Source organism: Bactrocera dorsalis, chromosome 2, assembly GCF_023373825.1.
Source record: "Bactrocera dorsalis isolate Fly_Bdor chromosome 2, ASM2337382v1, whole genome shotgun sequence".
Classification (NCBI taxonomy): Eukaryota; Metazoa; Arthropoda; class Insecta; order Diptera; family Tephritidae; genus Bactrocera; species Bactrocera dorsalis.
The window spans coordinates 23,575,805-23,600,488 of record NC_064304.1 but is presented as its reverse complement, the minus strand read 5'-3'; the positions used below and the strand labels follow the sequence as shown (position 1 = coordinate 23,600,488).

General features: G+C 37.1%; 1 protein-coding gene across 2 annotated transcripts in view; it reads left to right on the top strand.

The window, feature by feature from the left end:
- Positions 1-12,809: 12,809 nt before the first annotated feature.
- LOC105231015 (Y+L amino acid transporter 2) overlaps positions 12,810-24,684 on the top strand; it is a 45,731-nt gene continuing 33,856 nt past the window's right edge. Inside the window, exons 1-2 of one of the 2 annotated variants that reach the window (XM_011212092.4) lie at positions 12,810-12,915; positions 12,969-13,046. The gene's annotated coding sequence lies outside the window, so the exon portion shown is untranslated. The remainder of the gene's footprint in view (positions 12,916-12,968; positions 13,047-24,684) is intronic. The other variant, XM_011212093.4, reaches the window with a different exon arrangement.

The following is a 24,684-nucleotide window of genomic DNA, read 5'->3' as shown; positions in this document are numbered from 1 at the left end:
AACTCTTTCATTTGACAAGCTATCCTCATGAAATTCGGTATGAGTAAATGTCTAAAGCAATTATGTAGTAGATTTGATTGATAGACGAGGAATGCACCTCGACCTTATATCTATTGTGCCCTTTCCTAAATCACAAAGGCTCTCCTAGTCCCAGCATATTAATGAAGTCCAATATACTGTTAAATGCTATCGAAGTGATGTGATTCCTATTTGGAAACATAGAAACATGAACCTGTGTCTGTAGACTCAATTGGCAGGTGTTCTTGAGTTTCAGGCTCCCTGTCGCAGAACCGGCATTTTCCCAAGAAGCTTAACCTTTATTATATGAGCATCAAATATGACAGCAAGCAGTGTTGTAATCTTCCGATATCGAAGACCAAAACTGAACAATATTTTCTATCCATTTATTCAGACACGAAGAAATGGCGGAAGAACTAAAATTTGACGAATAACAACCAAGAAAATTCAGCCGACAAACAAAACGCGAAAATTTCTGGGTAAGAACTTGCCAAAAATAGTACAGGGTCTCAGAGTACAGTACTCTGTTGGATACAAATCGATAGATTTCAACTGAGTTCGTTGCTTTCAGGAAAAGTATGTGCTTTGAAACCAAAATCCGATTGACTGCTTCATAGATAGATTCAAAGGCATTTTTGATAATGATAGATAACGTCATGCGACGATTGAAGCTCAAAGGTGAACTTGATCACTGGCAGTGCCATTGGGGGCAGAAGCAAATGACAAAAGACAACAAGTTACCTACTCTACTGCAATTTTCTCCATACGCTCCCATGTTAGATCATGCAAAATCATATTTTAGTGCTTGTTCTTTTGTTTGATCAGCATTTAAACCATCATTAGACCAATTGAGCTCAAAAGTAGTAGCCAGTTAAGCATTGTCCAGCAAAGTTATCCGTTAAAATACCTGATTTTCCCACCCCAGCTAACCTATGCCTTTTAAGTCGGACTATTGCGAGATATGGATGACGTCCCGTTTCAACGGCAAAATCCAATCGCAAAGCCAATGTTCGAAAGTTTCAACGTCCTCCACACATGCTCTGCATTTTGCCGACTCCACTTTACAAAGGCACTGGGAGTGGGGTCTCAGGCTAGTTACTTTGACTTACAAAAGTTAGGTTGGTTGATGTCTAATTTTGACACTTCTTCTAGTCCCTTTAATTATGAAACTTCTAGATATATTAGACCAGTTACTACAGATAATGCTAGACAGAAACGTAGAAGGTGTTCCAGCGTCTCTCTCGTGTCTATTTTCTGCATGTATAGTGGTTACTCCGCTCGCATCTGATGCCAGTAGGTTAGACCAACAACACTGCTGTAGTAATTTCGATATCGTGTGAGGATAATGCAAGCATGTTTTTCTTCAGGGCTCTTGTAGATAATCTTGGTGATTCTGCATGACCCTAAGCCATTTCATCTCTCCCTAATCGGTCTGTTAGTCAATGGGAATTTTCATTGTGTATCGTTTTTAGTGACTTCCGTATTGCCTGTACTGGTCCGGTAGCCAGATTTGGCAATCTTATCAACCTTTCCCTTTCACGGAGTTCCTTAGTGTTCTGGAACACAGATAATAGTGCAGCAAAAGACTTGAAGCTTTTTGGTCTGTCCACTATCAACACAACCCCAAGTACTATTGTTGTATGCACTCGTTGTTTGTGTTCGAAAACCAGAGATGTTCCTCGAGAGTCCATTGTTTCAAGCTACTCTTTTAAAAGCTAAATATGCTATTTCCATCTTTTTATACTTGCAAACAAATTTTAAGTAACATTACCAAATATTTAATTCAGTTATTATGTTATACCCACAGATATCAAAAAATATAACCATTTTATAACCAACAAGTAATTAAAAAAGCCGCCAGTGCAATTTTCAACTTTGAAAAACATCAAAAAATCGCGCAAAAATGCATCGGAAAATCAATTCCATATGTTCTGTGTGTACTCCCTTCCCCGCCGTCTAACTGTGTGCAGCTTCACATCTCATAATATTTCAGATATTTATTGAAAACATTCATTTTTATTGATGCCGCGCCAAATATTGCCGACAAATCATTTCCACCAATCACTTTATGTCTCACAACTATTCAAAACCAATTTCTATTTACACTTTTGCTAATATTTTTGCAATAAATATTTTCCAAATATTTCTTTTGTTCCAGCGCGATAGCCAAATAATGGCGGAATTTGGCTAAAACGTGGCCCCAGCTCAGTAACGGTTTTGGTGCATTTAAGCTCGTAGACTACCACGTCGCTGATGTTGGTGATGGTGATGGCGATGATAGTGAGAAAATTGTTTTACCAATTCGGCGTACTCAGGCGTTATCATCCGCTTTATATGGCAACAATGCGGAAAGTTTTTTGGTACAAATTTCAATTTTTTTCATAGTTTTCAACAAATACGAGGGAGATCCGATAAGCGCTTTGTCTCACCGGCAGTTGGGGTCTATATCAAAAGTGAAATTTCAAATTCCAGCCGAATCGGTGTCGTGATTTTACTGGATACTGTTTGTATACGGGACTGTTCTCTTTAGAAGTCAAAATAATGATTGAACAAGTTCAAATGTTAACGCCCCTCAGATTTTGATAACCTATGGTCTGATCTTCCAAAAACGTCTCGCACTGAAGCTAATGTTACAATAGCGATTGAAGCTGCTTGAAATAGACGCCGACAGTACTCATATCAACTGACTTAGAAGGAAAATCATGCATGAAAAAAATGCGTTATAGGCCACGTTTGATGACTCCCGCATAACCGTGAGACCTCTTCAAGAGTTACTTGAAGCTTCATAATAGTGGTTCTAAGGCGTTTCATTACTTTCGAGGAAACATGAATCCACTGGTGCACACCAGAAATCAAGAAACAGTTCAAACACTGCACGCTGCACAGTGAAACCGATTCGAAGAAGACGATTTTTCCGTTTTCCTATCACTTGGGCCGTTTCGAAGCTGTACTGTAGCATAACGGTTCCATTGTGCGAAGAATCATCGACTCATATCTCCGTAGCCATGGTCAAATAAGTCAAATTAGGCTACGAATTGCCACCCACCTACCGCAATCTCCAGATTTAAGAGACTTCTTTCTATTTCCGAACTCGAACTTTTATTCTCGAACGCGAGAAGTTGATCGCGGCCAAGGCGCAGTGCTTATCGAACCGCCCTCGCAGATACCTTTTGTTTTTGTAGCAACTAAAAAGTGCGAAAAAATTAGAGTATAAAGGACAGCAGTCGCCAGAAGTGTTGTGGCATACCGGATGGTGAACCCAAAACGGGACCACTCAGCTCACCCAACAACCACGGTGTCAGCAATTGCATTTGTGGCATTGATGAGTGGTGAGTTGTTGTTGTTTTATGTTGTCATAAGCTGACACAATAAAGCACATGCAACGAGTAGGCACAACAAAAGCAGCAAAATCAACTGAAATAACTGTATTAGAGATGAACAATGCGCAATGAAATATGCGCCAGGATAAAAGCGTCTAAGCTGCGAAGCAGACAGCCGACAGGCAATGGCCGACAGCATATGGTAGCGCGCTTCTACGCAACAACAACTGCAGGTACAACACATTTTTTTATGATTATTTGTGACTGCCCCTCATTTTTTCCAACGCTAACTCAACTTTTGGAGACGCAAGAAAAAGGAAGTCTACAACAACAGTGATGATGACACGAGTGACTGGCTGATTTGGGCGTTGTCGTTGAAAGGTGTGCAAAATAAATACGCTCCAAGCGAAACGGTCAGCAGCTGCCAACGACTTTCTGTCACTCACTCACTCACTTACTTGCTCGGTTGCTGGCACACCCACGCACTCACGCTGCGCTGGGCACTTTCCTCTGAGCTCGGAGCTCTCCGCTGAGCTCTGAGGCAGTCCATCGGTCCGTCAACTGCCGGTGTCACGCAATCAACATGTAAAGTTTTTTGTAGTTATTGTACACGTGTAGTTGCCACAGCATCATATCCTGTTGTGCGTTTGTTCTGTCGTCCGGCTGTCGCTGACAGTGGCGAAAATATTAACGCCAGCAGCTGCAGGCGTTGGCGCTCGTTCGTGGAGTGTGTTGGTAGCAATGAAGCGGTTTAAGGGAACGCAATATATTTGCCCTGACGGGAGCTGAGTTCGAAATAGTCGGCATTATACCCCGTTATTTGTAGATGCGCGAATAAAAAAAAAGATATTGGTTTCAAAAGGTGGGAGACCTTGATGACTAATTGGATGGCGCGAAACTTTAATAGTGTGATTTGTTTGGTTATGCTGATTGAATTCGCAATATTTTAGAGAGAAAAAGCGTTTTCATTGGTAATCAATGAAGTCGGTGCACATATAAAGATTGAACATTTATCATAATGAAGGATTCAAAGATTGCTTAAGGTCCAGCTAAAGCGACTACTTGGAGGCAAGCAACGTATATACAAGTACTTGTATTCCCTGTATTGTCCGATGTTTCTTTGTTAAAATTTCTGGATTTAGTGGTGATCAACTTTTTTTTAGGTTTCAGAAGTCTAAAAGGCTCACAGTCGAAGAGCAGCACAAATCTAAATTAGTCTACTCCATGCGATATATTTATTGGAGCCGGGGCAGTACGGATTTTTCAATTTACTAAAGGAGCGATTACGAGCGGGCGTCGTCTTGAAACAAGCGGCTCAATACATAAATGTGTGTAAAACTGTATATTACTCTTCTAAGAAGGTTGTGTGCTGCGTTTGGGATACACCACGTAGAAACCACTCCCAAAGAAAAAGAAAGAACAACTTCGGTTGAAGGACCCCACTTTTGATGACGATCAAAACTATGATCGTTAAAGTAATGGCAGACATCATCGCCATCCAAAAGCTGGGATGGACAAGGCAAGGACGGAGACAAGTGCCATTTGTGAGATATATTACAGCCGTCATATAAATGAGCACAAATGCGATTCGTGATGGAAGAAGGACTCAGTCGTTGAGTCCATACCTTGCCTCCAATCGATGAGCGTTTAGCCACAACCTGCATCAGACCAACATTTTTCAACATAACAGGAAGAGAAGGACATTAAGGCGAAATATACCTTTTATGAGCGGATGGAACGCGCCTATGACAACTGCCCTAGAAACGATCTGAAAATTGTGCTGGGCAATTTTAACGCTAAGGTGAGTAAAGTAGGCATCTTTGGTACAACAGTCGATAAATTCAGGCTCTATGGCGAAACCTCTCCAAACGGGTTGTTACTAAATTCCAGCGTAAGAAAATTCATCAAACTACTTGAGTGCCTCCGCATCGTAAAGTTCGAAACCACATCGACCATGTTGTAATGGATGGACGACATGTACCAGTGTCCTTGACGTAGGTAGGCTCCCAGAACCTAACATCGACTAAAACCACTATTTTATTGCAGCCAAGATACGCGCCCGCATCCGTAGAGCAAAGCACGTCCATCAACAAACACAGAAAAGATACGACGTCGACAAGCTACTACTCGTATCACAACCGACAGCGAAACGGGTTTCTACTGAATTTGAACTTCTGAAAGAATGAACACTTCTCCAGCCTACTGAACGGCAGTGAATGTGTTTCATCTGGAGATGGTGAACCCGATTCTCCATTCCATCACAATGGAATAGATGTTCTATTGTCTGAATTTGATGACCTTCGAATAGCAATTACCCGTCTGAAGCACAACAAAATGGCAGCGAACGATGGATTTTCGAGCTATTTAAATACGGCGGCGAAGAACTGATAAGGAACATGCATCAGCTTCCTTGTATAATATGGTCGGATGAAAGCGTGCCCAACGATTGGAACCTCAGTGTGCTCTGTCCAATCCACAAAAAGAGGGACACGATCGATATCTTTGGCCATAACAATCGCGTCGTTAGTTCTGCTTTCTCCAGATGGGAAGAAGCAAAGCAAATAGGTCTGGCAGTGAACGAGGGCAAGACGAAATATCTCCTGTCATTAAAAAAAAAAACGTCGCAATCACGGCTCATCTCCCACGACAGTCATAACGTCGAAGTCGCAGATAATTTCATCTATCTTAGAACCAGCATTAACACCAACAACAACGTCAGCTTCGAAATTCAACGTAGAATCACTCTAGCCAACAAGTGCTACTTTGGACTGAGTATGCAATTGAAAAATAAAGTCCTCTCTCGACGAACAAACTTATCCTTCCCGCTCTACTATACAAGTATGGTGCAGAGACATGAACATAGGAGTGTGCGAGAGAAATGTTTTGCGGAAACAGCTGCACTGGTCAGCTTGTCGTTGTAATAGAGAACATTTCAGATTTGAAGGTTTATGATACAGTACCCCGGTAGAAGCAGAGGAAGATATCCACTCCGTTGGAGAGATCAGGTGGAGAAAGCACTTGGTATGTCGAAATGCATAATGCCGTGTCAATTACATAACGAATTAAAACCTGACAGAGAGAAAAATTTAATTACAGCAGTTTTCGGCATTCTCATTTTTAACGAACTACGTACCTCATATTATGTAAGGCTTAAGCTTAGGTTCGTCCAAAAATAATCATTTCGAAAGCAAAAAGTTCAGTACTGGCTATTTGCCACCACAAAAGTGAAAGTATGAGATAGACTAGCCGTAAATACATAAATTAACTTCAGAAATATATGTATGTATGTATGAGTATTTAAGAACCTAAGCAACACAATGAAGGCCGAGAAACCTATGCAAAACATACAAAAGCGTAGGAAAATTGTAACTTTCATAATGCCAGCACAAAAGGCCTAATAGATGCTGGAGTTCACAGCAATTCTGATGACTATATTCTGTCCTAAAAGTGACTGAATTGTATGAGTTATATTTTTGGTTAGTCTAGCCTTTGCCTTGTTAAGCAGCTGATGGAGTAAAAACGTCACTGTTGCTTACTGAAAGAGATCAAGCTTTACTCCTACCTCTCATGAGTTCATGAGGATTAATTTTATATCAAATAATTACCCTGGATAGCCAAGGACCTTACAATTACCAGAAGTATCAAAAGCTTATCGTCGAAATTTATTCGGCTGGAAATTCGAAATTTATTCCAAAGCCTTAAGCCGTTATTTTTTATGTAGCAAAAATCTGTGGATATTTTTATTTGTTCTCTAATCTCATTCATTCCTCTAAAATACAAGAAATTCTTTAATGTCAAACACGTTCCGTGTTGTCTTTTTGGCAGATAAATCGTTAAACCGTTATTTTTCTAATAGTAAAACTTTCCGGTTACTTTTAATGCTGAATTTAAATACATTTCTGTAGCATATCCACAATTTCGGGTGTGAGTACATTTTACATATGGCGGCATTCAATTGATTTTGAACTATGCAAATGATTTTCAGGCATCACTCGGAACGGACGTAATATGGCTGCACATGCGACGTGTATAAAACCTTTCAATGGGTTTTTCACTTGACCAAATCGCCGACAAATACTCACACACACACACACTTACGTGCATAAATTTAACCGTGCACGGTGACAAAAGACTTCCAATCAAATATGACGAGGAAGAAATTTAAAGAAAGAATATTGTTGTTAAGGTAGATGTATGATATAACTATAAAAAAGTTTCTTCATAGCTTCGAATTCTAAGTATTTTCTTGAACCTGTTTGGTGAAGATTCAATCATTATTCATTAATAGATAATATTCCACCGAAAAGGCGAAAGACGCAGTTAAGAAAATATGGCAGCCGTAGCTGAGAATGTACGAGTACACGAAAACCGTGCCGAGTCGATTCGACGCCGTTCGCAGCAACTCGGAATGACGTATGGAACGGTTTGGTATATTTTACGTGGAGATCTTAAATTGGAGGCTTACAAAATACAGCTTGCGCAAGAACTGAAGCCCCTAGACCTTCCCATCCGACATCGCTTCGCTCTTGAAAGGTTGTAAGAAGATCCCACGGTTTCGAGCCAAATTTTGTTAAGCGACGAGACCCATTTTTGCCTCAATGGGTATGTAGACAAACAAAATTGCCTCATTCGGAAAAAACAACGCTTTGGTTTGTGGGTCGGTGGAATCATCGGTTCATATTTCTTCAAAAATGATGTCGATGTGTGACAATGTAACCGTCAATGGCGACCGATATCGCGCCATGATAACCAACGATTTTATGCCTTAAATTGAAGCTCGTGACATCGGCCACATTTTATATCAACAAGACGGCTCCACATCCTACATATCACATCAATGTTTTGTTGAGAGAACACTTCGGTGAGGAGATAATTTCACGTTTTGCGACGTTCGATTGGCCACCAAGATCGTGTGATACGAGTATCACACCGTTAGGCTTTTTCCTTTGGAGACATATAAAGTCTAAAGTGTATGCGGACAATCCCGCTTCGAATCAGGCCTTGGAGCAAAACATCACACGTGTCATTCGCCAGTTGTCAGTCCAAATGCTCGAACGAGGCATCGAAAATTGGACTCAACGAATGGATCAACTGAGATAAGCCAACAGCCACGGCCAACCTTTGAAAGCGATGATCTTCAAAAAATAAATACCAAAGAGTGTTCTTTCGAATGATAATAAACATTCCCAATTAAAAATACTAAGAACCTCGTGTCTAAAAATGAGCAAAAATAGTAATTTCTGAAAAGAGAGCAACCGCTTTTTTGTCTAATAAACTTTCACTATTGATTTCAGTCATCTTTCGCACACTGTATCTTGGCGAATCATTCGAAGCACAGATATGTAAAGTGAAGGTATGTAAAGTGAATAAAAGTATCATATAGCTATAACTATGAGTGTGGTGAGTGGAAGCCTATCGAAGTGCAGTCAGCCGATGCACACAGTTGGCAATTTCCCAAAGAGGTGGCGGTTTATTGTCAGCCCGACAGGCGAGTGCAACGGTATAATTTGCCACAGGTATCAAAATGTTTGGAGAAGGCTGCCCAAAGGAACAAGGGATGGATGCATTTCTCTTTTTCGACGCATAGTAGTTAGCAATTCATACGAATTCAAATGCAAAAAATGGCCATCGGGCGCTCAAAAAAAAAATCTACAAGGAGGTCGTTAGAAGCGAGCGCCTGAGCGTCGCAATAAAAACGCCAGGTGAGCTGTTGGATTTAATCCCATTTATATTGGATAAAAACGAGGACACACGCTGCCCACTCTTTCACTTTCCGGCAGTCAATCGTTCATTCATTTCACTTTTAATATTTGGCATTTTTTGGCTTCTTCCGCTCTAACAAAGAAAGCAAATCGAGAAGAAGTCACAATAATAAACGTATAAAGTTTAAATGCCCGCTGTGAGTAAAAGTTTTATATTAGACGTCTTTCTCTCAAATATCCACTCGAAGTTGCAAAGCAGTCTTTGGTTCAATATTGTCACCCATACCAACGAACAGGCAAACATACATACACACTTCAGACATTTGAAATTGGACGATTTGGAAATTCCGCCTTTGAGTATTGTAAAAAGAAACTAATAAGTGTGCGATCATGCCACATTGGGCGGCGAAGAAAGTTCTATTTGCGTATGCGACATGTAGAGAAATGAAAAGCGAGAGTGGAATAATCATTGTGGAGTAATAAATAGATAAGTGGGTGTAAGAGTGGAAGTAGTGAAGGTTAAGTTAGGTACCTGATTGCTTCACACACTCGGCTCACAAAAATTAAGCTATCGGAAAGCTCATTGAGCGCCATCTACACTCGGTTAGCACAAGCTTTGGTCACGTAGCTTTCCAATAAAAGCTTAAATACATTTTCATCTGGCACTGAGAAGTATCTGAAAGTAAATTGTAATTGTTTAACAGAATTGTAAGTACACTGGCGGTCATACTTTAGTTACCACAAAGCTTTTTCCACAACTTTATGCACAAATTTGTAACAGCATATGTCGAGATTTGTAAAATCGTTGTAATTGTCGATATTTGTTAGAATTTGTTCGGCGATTTGTTAAAGATGTTGGTTGACACCGGTTGATTGAGAAAAAGAGCTTAAAGATAATTCTGATCACAAGCTGAGGCATTTAAACTAGAAACAAGCTTATTATGCTGATACTTAAATAAAGTGCATATATTTTGATCGCTCTGAAAGTACTTTGTGGTCTGCTATGTGTGGGGCTTTTCGAAGAACTGTCCAACATTTGAAAGTTCTGAGTGGTTTAGGTCAGTTTACTGAAACGACGTCGACCACAACTCCAGATTTTTTAACTCAGCCCACTTATTTCTGTCTTCTGTCGAGCTATGACGACTAAATTTCTATATAAGTTGACCCTTTCTTTTTTACGCTGTGAAATTTCATTAGTACCGCTTTAATATTTGGAGATGACTACGCTCTCGGTCTCATGATATACATACAGTTTTAGTCACTTGTGATGGACGGAGGTATCAAAAGAAATATGCGTTACAAACAAAAACCGTCTCATATTCAGTTCCATAGAACTTTTTCCGAAACTCAGACAACCGCTGCGGAAAAATGGAGCAAAAAGAGATTTAAGATTGAAGACCCGCCAGAAGGATCAAATATATAATAACATATGTATATACCAGGTTATTGACTATAGCTGATAACTCCTGCTTTCTTCATACTCTTTTCTGAAACATATGACTTTAATAGGGATTCTCTAACTCACACGATGGATGAAGATAAGATCTTTGCACTGCCCTAGGTGACTTCTGCTGATTCACGTAGTGCCGAACTTCTCCATGTTAATTTTAATTGGCCGCAACTTCTGCTTCTTTCAGTGTCAGTTTCTGCGGTATATATGCTTTCTTACAGGTTATTCTTTCGGTAAACTCAATAACTTGAGTTTGTCGGCTCTTGTTTGTAAGTGATTACAATCACTGGAGGATGGATTTCAATACTATACTATGTTCCCATAGCACAACGTCGACTTCACACATGCCAAGCTGTGAGTTGTGAGTCTTTCGAGAACTTCTTCTGCGGTGACTTTATTGTAATGAAGCGTGTGCCGCAACACCAGTCCGATCAATTTATCTTCGTCGTCAACCACGCTTTCTTTGGTTTCTGGACCACGATAATGCACCGTCACAGTTTGTAGAGGTAACTACTGAAAATAAATATTTTTCTGTAAATCACGCCAAAAAATTCTAAAATACTATCAACAACAATAAATTTTTAAAAATTTATTATATATTAAACCTACCTGGCAACCCGATAACCTCGGCGCAAGCCTGCGCAGTGCAAAAGGCAACAGAGAGCAAACCATTGTGAAGCACACAATGCTACGAACAGGCGCAATAAAAAGCACAAATTTACACGGACAAACATGCCATTGAAGCTCGCAGTGGTAACCGAATTTATGTTGCTCCCAAGCAGTAGCATTAAAATCACGTGATGGACATAGATATGGACGGTTATACATAAGTGCACGTAATAACACATACAACCAAGGAGGTATGTTAGAGGAGTACAGGAAGAAAAGGGAGCACACACGAAACTTTTTTTGAGAAAGGTAGATATGTATGTACGTATGTACATATTTTCATTTACGTGTGTATGTATGTATGTTTGTATGTATTTCAGACTGCGAAAACATATAATTTAAGTCTGCCATGCCGAAACACAAAAAAATACGCACATACAATTATACGACGAAATACGTTCGCAATTCAAATACACAGGAGTTGCCTTAGCTGAAACGATGATGTGCGCACAGTGGGCAATTTTGGTGATTTTTGAGCAGATATTTTGAATTTTTCTTTTTCATATGAATCTGTAACTAATGGCGATCATAACAGAAGCTGATCGTTTGAGAAAAATATAAAAAGAGAAAATATATTATAAAACTGCCCAGCTATGCACTTCAAATAGGATAATGGAAATCAAGCTCGTCTGGAACTGAACAACTGCCAGCTAACATTAATCAAGCATTGAAAAAACTCTTCCCCAGGGAAAGAAGCGATTACCCTGTTCACTCGAATATTTTCTTCTAATTTTGTAGGTACTCACAGGCTTTTCTCCTGAGACCTTACCTTCAGAAACTTCGGTTTAGCCATGCCGGACCGTCTGTATATACGCGAACTAGTCCCTCAAATTAGATTGGGCAATATAGCTATCACACACTGATCAAACTCAAGTAACTGTAAGGAGGACTTTTTTATTTGACATCTCCAAACATATTGTTCAGATCAGCTTCAGTGCAGCCGCTGTAGATGTTTTCTACTATTTTCTACAAAAGAGCATGGCTAAATGATCAGGCCTAGATCCGTTCCCATGATAGGTGAGTCTACGTAACCGGAACGGACACAAATTTTTAAACGGTCAATGACTATCAACTTGGCAGAAATCTTCCGCTACAACAACAACAACATCAGGACTAGATCGTTCGAAATTCTAAGTAATACAATTAAGAACGGACAAGTAAGACTTAATCCTACAATAACCGATATAATCATAGTTTCAAATAGAGGAAAGTTGAGAATTACTTCATTAAAACCTTATAATGCAACGAAGCAACTAGTTTGAGTTTTTACCACTTAAACATCACTCTGAACCCACTATAGCACAATCAACGCACCAACTAAGTGCCACCGTACGAAGGATGCTACCCAAACGGGCAAACTCAACTACCTTGATTACATACATTGAGGTCGCTATACCCAATTCATGAAACGACCGCATACGAACCTTAGTGGGTATGGTAGGGACGAAAGCATGTTTGGCGTGACGTCGACAGCGGAAACGGGAACGGCGAACGGCGACCGACATCGAACCAGCGAGCAAACGACGACTAACGAAGCGCTTGCGTTTACGCTGCCGCCACCAAATGTGGATGCTGTGTACCCATAAGATACACGAAAGAAGATTTCTATTAGAGCAAACGAGAGCATTTCGAGTTGATTTTAAGCAACTTTCGACAGCCAACGCTTTCAGTTCCAATTCAGATATTGTGCCGAGGTGTGTGATTTTCCTGTGTGGCGAAAAGAGGCGTGTGTTTTGCGTGTAATTGATTTTCGGTGGTAAAAATTTTCTTAAAAATATTCAAATAATTGTGAGGCTAATATATAAATAGTTACAGAAATGATTTAGTGTGCGGTAAATGTTGTAAAATATCGTCATCGAGCGTTTCGAAGCAGCAACAGACAACGTGGTAAGCTTACACTCACACAGCGTTGAAGGACTTGCACGAGTCAAAAAGGTTATTGAGTTCGCTTCGATTTCCAATTTTCTCTTCATAACGAAATTTAATAGCTGAATGTCCTTCATTACAACGCTTAAAGTCACAGCTTATTAAAGACCTCATTACATACGTACATAGATGCTAATGGATGTTCTTGCTGGCTGTCATGTCTTTCGATTTAATGCCGAGCATAGCGACGTGATTTATAAATACGCGTGGGTGTGTGGCTAAAAATAAGACGACATTCGATTTTATCCTCTTACACTAAGCGCGCACTAACACATACACAAACATACCATATTTTTACATGGTCTGGCATATATAATCGGTCGGTTTGCTTGTTAACCACTTCTGCAAGGACATTCGCGCGAACTCTTGCAACAGCAACAATGTGCCGAAGAAACCGAGTTTACCGCGTACCATATGTGGGTCGTAAAATGCCCGCTAAGTGCTTATATACTGGTATATACATATATATATGTAAAATACGTCACGCCCACCAATAGCGCTGGCATTGTTGTGACGTCACAGTCAACACTGTGTAATGGACTGTAGAAGGCTTATGGAGATACTCGTACATGGAAAAAAATAGCAAAGTATGCCAATAGACACAGCACACTCATATAAATACAAATACATACAAATTTAAAGCCGCACAGCGCCACACACTATTTTCCGAGTATACACCTCAGCATAAATACGTGCCTCCAGTTAAAAAAGAATTTATTTCCTCTGCTGTAAATTTTCGAATTCCTCAAAAATCGTCTCTCCAGGCGCCTTTAAATCATTTAATTTGCATAACAAAAGTTCTGACCCAAATGTTTGCCTTTTAACTGCCTTACGGTAACAGCATTCCATTGCAATTGTTGCAATAGCGGTCAATACGGATTTTTCAAACACAGTCGTGTTGCAAAAACCCAATTATTTATAACGCTCATTTAGTTCCTCAAAGACAATTAAACTCAATTTTACCTATTAGTGTTGGCTTTATTGGCGGCAGTTATAATTCGTTGTTAAGTTTCATCGTAAAAGTGAGGCATTCACATTTGGCTGATGCAATTGCCGGTAATTACCAATAAGCAACCGTGACGTACTTTTATCCACTCAATACTTGCATACATATTTACATGTGCTAATGTATGTATGTTTAATTTGTGCAACTACCTGCCGATAGCGGCATACGTCACACAAATATATACGGTTCAGTCGCGTAGGAAAAGGGAGTTAGTGGGTTATCGAACCCCTTTTTTTATTAAATGCATTTTTATAACATTTTTTAATTATACAAGGCTTAACACTATTAATGAGACATTTTATCATTTTAATAACGTTACTTTTTCGAAAAAGTGGCAACTTTCTTCAAAGATTTTTTCAACTTTTAATTATTTTGCTTTTTTAATTATATAACACAAAACTTTTTCAATATATTAAAAAAAAATTAATCTAAAATTTTTAAAATTAAAAATTAAACTTTTTCGAGCAAGTGGCAACTTTTTTCGAAACATTATTAAATTTTAGTTTATAGCTATTGAATTCATTTTTAAAATATTTAATAATTTTTATTGATAATACACAATAAATTTTCTGAGTTAAAAATTAAAAATATAAAAAAAAATTAAAATAAGTGGCAACTTTGTGCAAAACTTTTTTAAGGTTTTGACTTGCTTAACAAGTTTTGATTTTCATTTTGAAAAAATAAAAGCACATTATTGATATGTGCAACAATTTTAATAATTCTAAATTTTTTGAAAAAGTGGCAACTTTCTTTAAAATATTAAATTATTTAAATTGTTTAGTCAGTCTTACTGATAATATTGAAAATATTTCTTCAGATGAAAATTAAAAAATAAATAAAAAATTTCAAATAAGTGGCAACGTTATTTAAATACTTAATTTTAAACTTCTGATTTAAATTTTGAAATATGAAATGAAATTAACTCGTATCACAAAACAATTTTCTTACTTTATTACAGTAGTTAAATTTTTTTCAAATATGTGGCAACTTTGCACACAACTTTTAAGGTTTTGACTTGCTTACTATGTTTTGATTTTCATTTTGAGACGTTAAAATCACTTTATTTATATGTGCAACATTTTTAGTAATTTTAAATTTTTCGAATAAGTGGCAACTTGCTTTAGAAATATTTTTAACTGAAAATTTCTTATCTCTAACTTAAATTTAAAAACACCCAATTAATTTTATGAATATATGCTGAATTTGTTTCGAAATGAGTGGCAACTCTTCTAAAATTTTTTTCAATTGCGTGCTTTTTCTTCTCTAGCTTAAATTTGGAAACTTTAAATATTTTTATCATCATTTTTTTGCCAGTTGGCAACTCCAAAATTAATTTATTCTACTTAAAATATCTGTATAAACTTTGTAAAAAACAATTTTCAAATAAATTGATTTTAATAATATTATGCTGAATTTTTTTCGAAATGAGTGGTAACTCTTTTAAATTTTTTTTTTTCTTCTATCTTTAATTTGGAAACTTCAAAAATTTTTTTCATAATTTTTTCTACCAGTTGGTAACTACCAAACTAATTGCTTTTACTTTGAATACCTGATTGAATGAATTTAATAAAAACCATTTTCAAATAAGTGGCAACGGTCTTCAAAACTGTTTCTGTTTGAAGTTTCTAATTTTCGACTTCCAATGTAAAACACAAAATGAATTTTATTAATGTTTTACAAAAGCTTTCAGCCTTTAATATAATTAAATTTTGAGTGGAAACTCTTCTGCAAATTATTTTCAACTGTGTGGTTCTTGCCCCTAACAGCCACGCCTCTGCTGCAGTTACACATGTTGCTTAACCGTTTACATGCTTCCGCATTGCTAATGTTCCCATAATGTTGTTGTAATGAATCGCAATTAAATCGATAAATTTCTGAAGCGTTGGAGAAATTTGAGTTCTTGAATCCTTTTGAATTGGAATTCTCATTTCCAAAACTCTTAAGCCTTAATTATATCTCAAAATGTCGCATTATTCTTTCGTTATTTAATTCTGTGCACAAAAATTATTGCTTTCCAATTCACTCCATTCTTAATGCTAATCTGCATAAGAGTATATAAAGAATATGCGTTTGTACTAAATGTGTTTGCTGTATGTATGTATTTGATATATTTATTTTATATGAAAAGATATAAATGTGAGGTGTGTGATATCTTAGCACAATCTTCCTTTGACATTCTTGAGAATTAGTATCGCTTGCACTTTATCCTAATTTATTCACCCTTGTCCATGCAGCACGCAATTAATATGCAATGAAAAATAACTTAGCACATTCCTCAGCGATTAAAAGTCTGTCTAAGGTGTGTCCACTTGCTGACTGAAGTTAAAAAATGGTTTTAAGTTAAAAGAAGATATATGGTAACTGAAAGGAATTAGTATGTACATATATGTAAATACCAGTCATGAAGGATTTATATGCATATACATACAGGGATATCCAATAAGAGCGGTATGATTTATTTTCCAAAAAAATAAATTGTTAAGGAAATTTGAATTTTTAAGTACAATCAATACAATTAAATTCTGCATAGAACATCATTCAAATGGCCTCCACGACTTCTTTTCAGGAATGAATTCGACGAACTCAATTTTCGAGTAATTTTTCCTCTAACTAAAGTCTTATGTTATTAATAAAACGTTCGCTATTGACTTCTAAAGCTTGAAGAGAGTCTGATTTATTGCTAAAACCAATAACTTCAAAAGACTCCACAAAATGTAGTCTAATTGCGTTAAATCAGAACTTCTATGAGGCCATTCAATGTCACAATTTCTTGAAACAATCTAATCTCCAAACATTTCTCGCAATAATTAGATTGTTACCCCTGCTGTTTGGTAAGTAACCCCGTCTTGTTGAAGCCAGATGTTGTCAAGATCAACTTCTTCCGATTGCGGCCATAAAAAGTTGGTTATCATCGACCTACACCGCTATCCAGCTAACCATCACCAGCTTCATTTCGAAAGAAGTACGAACCTATGATTCCACCAGACCAAAAACCACACCAAACTATCAATTTAGTTGAATGTAATAGTTTTTCATGAATAATTTTTGGATTTTCTTCGCACCAGAATCGACTCCACTCATATGAAAGTGAATCTCATCGAAGAACTTGATTTTCTTAAAAAAATCGTGCTTTTTTCAAGTTAATGTCAAAGCAAAATCAGCAATATCAGGACGTTTACAGTGGTCCGTTCGGTCAGCTCTTCAGTGAGAACAATTTTATACGGATGCAAGCCCAAATCCTTTCTCAAAATCCGAATTGTGGTTTAATCAAAAACCCAAGCCAACGAAGTCCTCAAAGACGGTCGAGAGATCGATGAAGACATGCCTCGTTTTGAACAATCTTCGACCTCTTTAACTGATGAAAATATGAAAAAAAAGATAAGAAAATGATGCTTAAAAATGGTCAGGCAAGTGTTAGAGAGATGGCAAGAGAGTTCGACATCTCTCATGAGTCCGATCGAATTGCTTTGATTGATATTTTGGGTATGGATCGCGTTCTTGCTCGACTCAACAAAGCTGATAGCTAGGTTAACGATTATGATCACAAATATCAAGCTTAGCTTTCTTCTTTTATATATTCTTGCATTATAAAATTCATCTTTTAACGAAATAAATTGAGCTTTTGTGCTTAAATAAATTATGAAAAAAATACATAATTTACAGCAATCTGTTGCAACAAAGCCGAACAACATTTGCACGCACTCAGTTTATGTAGACAATCGCATCATACTCGCAGAGTGAGCTCAGATGAGTGGTCATTCTTTATATCATTTGCTTGATATATTAAAAAGAATTGACCTACACAACAACAAGCACCATAACAAAGGCAGATCTCTCATTTATTTATAACGCTACTTGTGTTATATTAAGAAATTGTAGTCGTAGATTAAATAATCCGCATGCGGAATTGCGGTTTCTGTGCGTGTGCCAGTGTGTCTGCAGTTTTTTTTATCACACACTGTCTTATAAATAATATAAAGCGCGGTTTGATGATGAAATCACTTCAAAAAGTACATCAACTAATGTGCTTTCATACAATTCTACTTAGTGGATTCGCAAATGATGGACAGCACTTGCGAGCGGGCGTTACGAGGGTGGGCGGATCTCAATTTAGTGGGCTTAAAAACCGTTGTAGTTGACAATTAAAAACTTGAAGCATAAACTTTAGGATTGTTAGTGTATTTTTTTTTTTTTTGATTAAGTTTGATTAAGTTCGCTATTCGTCAATTAATTATAAGGTATCAAGATATAACATAAAAAATTGGGATAACCCTATTACACAATTATTTCAACTTCAAAGCGTTCTAAAATTTCGTTACTCCAATACTGTGCCTTCAAATGTCAGATAACAACGGATTAGTATAATTGTATCTTTAAGAACTTGAGAAAGTCAGCAGTAATCTTCATTACCGTTAAAATAACCCTTAATATAACCTATAAAATAACCGATATTTCTTTGAAATGGGAGATTTTATTACCAAATGCTTTCCCTTCCTTAATAAATAAAAATATAATCAACTCAACAGAAGAATAAACAGCTTTCTCATAACAAAACTTTCTGAAGAACTCAGCATTACAAAAAAAAAAAACTTTACTAAAAAGAAGAGCGGGAATGTCTAAGCTGATTAACGTTTTAATCAACGAATAGCTGTATTTGTTTGTATGTATGCATAGTGGTGATGAATTTTATATTTTATATTTATATTTTCATTATTTTTTCAACGCAAGATATAATCACACGCCCTCGTATAACGTACGCTTTTCTACAGAAATAAATTTCTCCTTATTTATTTCATTTAGTTGTATGCGTGTCGCTTAGTTACTTGAGGATATTGTCAATTATACTCATTATATCAAATAAGTGGCGTGAGCTTTACGCGAAAAGCGATAAAAAATTCGTAAGCTATAGCCAACACATATCGGATAGCCGAGGAGGATCTGCCCTAAATAGTGCGGAATTAATGAGCGCGACTACGGATAGGAAGATTAATTTTTGCAAAGAAGAAGTACTACTTGGTATGACTATGATTCAACAGGCACTTTTAGTTTAAAACTGATTTAAGCTCTATTTATAATATAAACAAATACAGGGTGTATCATAATCCCAAGTAATAGACTATGCCACGATGTGCGCTTAACAACAAGCATGAAATAATACAAGAGAGTGGTTACAACAATCTTAAAACGAGGAGTATTGAAACACATCAGAAGAATGAACATTTCATCATCCTTTCTTGTGTGTGGTGAGAACTATTAGAACGATTCAAAATTTTGAGATTAACTGTCAAAAACGGGTTTCAGCAGCGATTATTACTAGTAACATTATAGCAAACATCTTGATGTCTTCTAAATGCCACATTACAATGTTTATGTACATGCTTCCAATGAAACATCTTAGTAAGCATCCAGAAATGTTTTTCGAAATCCATTCCTCTAAATACATTTATTTTACCGGTGATGAACCTTGCTTTAAAACAGTCACCGTTCACAAAAAATCAAACGGCACTCATATATGATGTTTTATGAGTCAAATCCATCATATAACAATAGATCGAAGAGCTCCGCAGAACCTAAGAAAATCACGCATAATTGAAAGCTGGGTCTTTTAAACTTATTTCCGATTTCAAAAGATATTTCAAAAAACATGACTTCATAACTTTGAAGTCGTAGATAATTTCGCCTATCTTGGAACCAGCATTAACACTAATTCCAATGTCAGAATCGAGAACTGTCACAGAATAACTTTTGCCAGCAGGTGCCACTTCAGACTGAGTATGCAATTGTCTAGTAAAGTTCTCTCTCGACAAACAAAGACCAAATTCTACTAGTCACTCAACATCCCCGTTCTACTATATAGTGCAGAGGCATGGACGATGACAACATCTGATGAGTCGCGTTGGCAACTGCGAATACCACAGTCGATGGAACGATGAGCTGTATGAGAAATTCGACGACATTGACATAGTTCAGCGAATTAAAAAACAGCGGCTACGTCATGTCGTCTGAATGGATGAAAATACTCCAGCTCTGAGAGTATTCGAGTATTCAGTACCCGCGTGGGGAAGTAGTAGAAAAGGAAGACCTCCACTTCGTTGGAAAGAAAGGAACCTCAGTTTTTGAGATATCGATCTGAAATTTTCCACACGTCCCTTTCTCCCCAAGACGCTGTTCATTTGTTCTTTTTTTTTCAGTAGCAGTGCCAATTGTGCTCGACGCCTCCTAATCAATTACACAAAGCAATTCTCTGTCATGTTGGCAAAAATAGTTTGATCAACAGTTTGAAACTCCTCGAGTACTAAAAAGATTTATTGTAGGATTATCTAAATTTTCTTAGACTATATCACAATAAGTGTTAGCAATCGTACCAGACTGACTTTGGGAGTATGCGTGAGTCTCCCCATGCCTTTTATAAAAGAGAATTCTTAATACGACTAACATAGTTGAAAGCTTACGAATTTCAGAAAAATCACCAATTATTAAATTCATAACCAAACAAAGTCACTCTCTTCCACAAAGCGGTAGCAAATATAAAATTCAATTGAATTGTGTACATATGTATGTGTGCTTAAGTGCACTCAAGCAGTGCAAATACCGCAAACAGCAAGCCAACTGATCAGTTACATATAACTGATATGCATATGACGATGTTTGTGCGTAAGCAATACATATTGGCGGGCAAGCAGAGGAAAAACCCTAACCCATAAACCGCAAAAAAAAATTATCATTAACTGGTAGATCCCCCCAGAGATGTTAAGATGCTCCGATACTGAGTTGTTACAGGTGTGCTTATTTATCTACGTGTATTTGTATATACTATATGTGTGTACAATGTATGAATTGTAGCATATTCCACGTGCTTGTCAGCTCATAAAAAGAATTTAAGAATTATTTCCAAATAAATGTATTTAGTTCATTGGATAAACAAAAAAGTTGTTTTCTAAACAAAATGAGTCATATGCATATGTACAATGGTGTATAGCATGTAACGGGTGATTTTTTTGAGGTTAGGATTTTCATGCATTAGTATTTGACAGATCACGTGGGATTTCAGACATGGTGTCAAAGAGAAAGATGCTCAGTATGCTTTGACATTTCATCATGAATAGACTTACCAACGAGCAACGCTTGCAAATCATTGAATTTTATTACCAAAATCAGTGTTCGGTTCGAAATGTGTTTCGCGCGCGTGTTTTGTTCAGCGATGAGGCTCATTTCTGGTTGAATGGCTACGTAAATAAGCAAAATTGCCGCATTTGGGGTGAAGAGCAACCAGAAGCCGTTCAAGAACTGCCCATGCATCCCGAAAAATGCACTGTTTGGTGTGGTTTGTACGCTGGTGGAATCATTGGACCGTATTTTTTCAAAGATGCTGTTGGACGCAACGTTACGGTGAATGGCGATCGCTATCGTTCGATGCTAACAAACTTTTTGTTGCCAAAAATGGAAGAACTGAACTTGGTTGACATGTGGTTTCAAAAAGATGGCGCTACATGCCACACAGCTCGCGATTCTATGGACATTTTGAGGGAAAACTTCGGACAACAATTCATCTCAAGAAATGGACCCGTAAGTTGGCCACCAAGATCATGCGATTTAACGCCTTTAGACTATTTTTTGTGGGGCTACGTCAAGTCTAAAGTCTACAGAAATAAGCCAGCAACTATTCCAGCTTTGGAAGACAACATTTCCGAAGAAATTCGGGCTATTCCGGCCGAAATGCTCGAAAAAGTTGCCCAAAATTGGACTTTCCGAATGGACCACCTAAGACGCAGCCGCGGTCAACATTTAAATGAAATTATCTTCAAAAAGTAAATGTCATGAACCAATCTAACGTTTCAAATAAAGAACCGATGAGATTTTGCAAATTTTATGCGTTTTTTTTTTTTAAAAAGTTATCAAGCTCTTAAAAAATCACCCTTTATTTACCATCTGATCAATAATAACCCGGACTGACAAAATAAACAACATTTTCAGAATTTTTTTCTCATACAAATTTGTATAATCGATTTCAAAATATACTCACTTGTAGACAAGCTGTTTACGCTTGATCTCATATTCCGTACACTTGTTATAAGCCTTTAATATCTTCCGTGAATTTTGGTTAGTTCGGTTTGGACTATTACTCGTAGAACGTCATACGTTAGTTTGCTGGGCAGTTGTGACATTTCATACGAGTAGTAATCCGTTCGATGAATGTAAGATTTTCAGCTAAGTTGTCTCTTTTATGACCTTTACTCGTCGCTTTCTCAAAAGACTAAACAAAATGTCTTGAGTCGATCCATAAGTTATGTTGCGGTCCTATATGATCTCTCTGAAGACCATCACACTGATTTTCAAGCATTGTTCCTTTAACTTTTTCGGTATTATCGCCATTAACAGAGGTGGACGGACAACGGACTAGGGATAAGTTGACTACACGATCTTCATTGAACACTTGTGTCCATGATAAAGTAGACTCCCGAGAGCACCTCTGCAACATTTTCAATTATTTCGTTGCTCTGATTTCACTGGAAACACAACATTTTCAAACTTGTTGCTCAATTCTGTTTTATAATGATAAAAATCGCTAAACAAACCTATCGCTTCGTAAACAAATACCCGCCTAACACCCACTAATTGTCAAACGAAGGTAAACACCGATTGTACCAGTCTACGAAAAAAATTTGATCGCACAGTTTAAATGGACAGTCCGGGTCAAATTTGATCAAATGGTAGATATGTATATAAATAAGAAAAAATATAAAATTCCGCCTGAGTTGTGTTGAAAACATGTGAGAATTAGTTCAAAAAGAAATTGCAACAAGAACATTAATTGATAATTACACTGCTCAACAAAATTTTATTTTTTTTTTACATGAAAACTTATATTAAATTTTGAATGTACTAAAAGACACTAAAAGAAAAATCACTTATGATTTTCTAGAATCTTTGACTGCTGGAAAGCCTGTTTTAAATCTCCCACAACATCTGCTAGCATTCCTGCGCTCCACCTTTCTTGATAGCGCATTCTCCATTAAGGAAATGTCCTGCTGAAACCTCTCGCCTTGTTCGTAGCACTTATTTTTTGCCAGATCGAAAACCAGATGAGAGTCCAGAATATGTATTTTTAAGGACATAAATATTACACCTCAAAGCTTTACATGACATTGTAAGTTGATTTATTAATTTTGTATTTTTTCCGATTTATGGTTTCGTAGAAAATTTTGGACAACATTTTCTGTAGAGTTTTTCCTGATCATTTAGACTTTCTTCAAAGCTGTTATTCTTTATCGCTTGCCGCATTTGTGGACCTACAAATATTTCCTCTTAAATTTTTGCGTCGCTGAGTTTGGGAAATATCTCTTCCAGTTATACAAATCGCTTTCAAGGCTTTAGCACAGGCAGTTCGGCAATATGTAGGATGTATCTGTTAGCCGAAGACAAATTTGTATACTGGGTTGGGTGTTTGAGCGAGGTTGTAATTCCTTTTGTTGGAGTCAAATAAAAATAACAATCATTTACATGATCCATGGTGATGGTGATGATGGTTCGGTCCAAATGAGCAAATGCCTCTTGTCTGGGTTTTTCTTTGGTCCAACCTATTAACAGGTTGGACTTGATTAAAAATTTATATATACAAGTATTGTTGGAGAGGGTACACCAACATAATAATCATCAAAATCATCGTGTGTCAAAAACATTGTTGACCAGTGGGTTTAATATTTTTTCCTGCAACGGTAACATAGGTATAAATTTCCCTGGGAAATACATGTACTTACAAAATTGAGCAATTTTACATAGCTGAAGCATAGTAATATGTATGTACAAACATATATAGAACTCTTATCTCATCTCATTTTTTACTTTTTTGAAAATGCCGAATGTGTATTGCCAAAGCTTGTTCTTAAACTTGTCTTCTCTAATTGCTGCCACAGACAACTCACTAAATATTCCACATACATACATAAATATAAAGAAAAGTACATGTAAATATATGTATGTATGCATACACATGTCATCTACATACTACATAAGCGAAAAAGTCGTTCCCTCATCCATTTCGTATTGTCAACGGGTGGCGGTTCTTCACGCTGGCAGCGCACGAGCCTCTTGCAACTTAAAGCTCGAACATGTTTGACGTCGCTTTGCTAAACTTTTACCACTTTTACCAACAAAACTTGTTCACTACCACTATATACATATATATATCGAGCGCAATTGTCTCAACTACTGGTTTCCACCAATATTCTAACGTTGGAGTTGCGGTTAACCCATTGAGCGCAGCTTTTGTGCTTTTAAGTTATTGCTAACAATTATTGGTTGTCTTTAATTTAAGATATTATATATGACACTATACGACAAAAGAGACATTTTTTTAGGGTATTGAATGAGAACAATTTTCTTCGAGAGTCGAGAGAAGTTCGAAATTTAGTTTATTTCAAAGAATATTACTACAAAATAAGTAACGGGTGATTTTTTTGAGGTTAGGATTTTCATGCATTAGTATTTGACAGATCACGTGGGATTTCAGACATGGTGTCAAAGAGAAAGATGCTCAGTATGCTTTGACATTTCATCATGAATAGACTTACTAACGAGCAACGCTTGCAAATC